The 2,392-nt window shown below is 42.3% G+C and overlaps 1 pseudogene; it reads left to right on the top strand.

Moving 5' to 3' along the window:
- The first annotated feature begins 1,202 nt into the window (after positions 1-1,202).
- LOC106700912 (ubiquitin-conjugating enzyme E2 D3 pseudogene) lies at positions 1,203-1,823 on the top strand (annotated as a pseudogene).
- Positions 1,824-2,392: the final 569 nt, after the last annotated feature.

Below are 2,392 nucleotides of genomic sequence, written 5' to 3'. Positions count from 1 at the left end.
TGCGACCCCATAGACAGCAGCCCACCAGGCTCCGCTGTCCCTGGGATTCTCCAGGCAAGAACACTGGAGTGGGTTGCCATTTCCTTCTCCAATGCATGAAAGTGAAAAGTGAAAGGGAAGTCGCTCAGTCGTGTCCGACTCTTCATGACCCCATGGACTGTAGCTCACCAGGCTCCTCTGTCTATGGGAGTTTCCAGGCAAGAGTACTGAAGTGGGGTGCCATTGCCTTCTCCCCCAATAAACTAATTGAATACAGCTGTTTGAATGCCTTAAGGCTGGGAGAGCCACACTGCTGTCAGTCTTGAAATTTCCTAATTTGAAGTCAGCCTATCTTACCAGTTTAAACTTAATCACTTTCTGGTCCTTCAAATAAAGAGCGTAATTTTTAAAATTATAATTATCACTAATTACTATCACTAGTATGATTATGGTGATGATGGGGAGAAGGAGGGGATGGAGAAGAAGAAGAGCCTATTATCTTACAAGCAATATCGTAATTTAGGTGTCTATACTCTATATCCATGATTTCACTTAATTGTGAAAATTCGAATAGGTTAAATATAATTGTGATATCCATTTCATAGTAAATCTAAGAATTCAAGAGGTTAACTACTTGTCTAAGACAACACAATAGAAAGTGGCAAAGCAGAGACTCTAAACCAAGAGTATCTGATGATGAATCTGTCTTCCTAATGACTATCCTGCTGCTGCTGCTCTAAGTCGCTTCAGTCGTGTCTGACTCTGTGCGACCCCATAGACGGCAGCCCACCTGGTTCCCCTGTCCCTGGGATTCTCCAGGCAAGAACACTGGAGTGGGTTGCCATTTCCTTCTCAATGCATGAAAGTGAAAAGTGAAAGTGAAGTCGCTCAGTCGTGTCTGACTCCCAGCGACCCCATGGACTGCAGCCCACCAGGCTCCTCCGTCCATGGGATTCTCCAGGCAAGAATACTGGAGTGGGGTGCCATTGCCTTCTCCGCCTCCCATAAAAATCATCAATTGTCCCTAATAATAATTAATACAGACAGTTCCTGTTAGCCAGCCTTGAGGTTCTCCTGAGATTGCCTCCTCAATACCAAGCGCCTGTGTCTGACAGAGCCAGTGTGAAACAGACAATCCTTCCAAGCCGCCAGAATAATCAAGAGTTTTGGCTGGATCTTCGAGCACAAACCATGATAGTGAGGAACCAGACAGAAAGCAGACTATGGCGCTGAAACGGATTAATAAGGAACTTAGTGATTTGGCCCATGACCCTCCAGCACAATGTTCTGTAGGTCCAGTTGGGGATGATATGTTTCACTGGCAAGCCACAATTATGGGACGTAGTGACAGCCCATATCAAGGAGGTGTATTCTTTTTGACAATTCATTTTCCTACAGACTACCCATTCAAATCACCTCAGGTTGCATTTACAACAAGAATTTATCATCCAAATATTAACAGTAATGGCAGCATTTGTCTTGATAGTCTAAGATCACAGTGGTCTCCTGCTTTATCTATTTCTAAAGTACTTTTATCCATTTGTTCACTGCTATGTGATCCAAACCCAGATGACCCCATAGTGCCAAAGATGGCATGGATCTGTAAAACAGAGATAAGTACAACAGAATATCTAGGGGATGGACTCAGAAGTATGCCATGTGATGCTTCTTTAAAGTCAGAATAACCTGCATTGTATCTGGAATAAACTTTAAATTACTGTTCCTTTTTTGATTTTCTTATCGAGCTGCTCCCCTATCAGACCTCATCTTTTTTAATTTTATGTTTTGTTTACCTTCCTCCTTTCATTCACATGTTCATCTGAGAAGACTTAAGTTCTTCCAGCTTTAGAAAATATCTGCTTTTAGAAACTGTAATGTACTTACAAGAGAAGAGTTGCCCAAGATTCAGAATTTTTTAAAAAATGGAACATGTGTATTATGGGGCCAATGTCTTCACTCTAACTTGATTATGAGACTAAAACCAGTCCTCACTGCTCTAACATGCTGAAGAACCATCTGAGAGGGAGGGAGATGGATTCTGAGTTGTCACATCAAAGGAAGCAGCATTATTCTAGCAGCATCCATTCTGGTTTAAGCCTTCCACTGTTAGAGATTTGAGGCAGAGTACATCATGAGAAACACTGGACTGGAAGAAACAAGCTGGAATCAAGATTGCTGGGAGAAATATCAATAACCTCAGATATGCAGATGACACCATCCTTATGGCAGAAAGTGAAGAGGAACTCAAAAGCCTCTTGATGAAAGTGAAAGTGGAGAGTGAAAAAGTTGGCTTAAAGCTCAACATTCAGAAAACGAAGATCATGGCATCCGGCCCCACCATTTCATGGGAAATAGATGGGGAAACAGTGGAAACAGTGTCAGACTTTATTTTTCTGGGCTCCAAAATCACTAC

Source organism: Bos mutus, chromosome 8 (assembly GCF_027580195.1).
Source record: "Bos mutus isolate GX-2022 chromosome 8, NWIPB_WYAK_1.1, whole genome shotgun sequence".
NCBI classification, from domain to species: Eukaryota; Metazoa; Chordata; class Mammalia; order Artiodactyla; family Bovidae; genus Bos; species Bos mutus.
The sequence above is the reverse complement of the archived record's forward strand: the minus strand, read 5'-3'. Positions and strand labels throughout refer to the sequence as shown.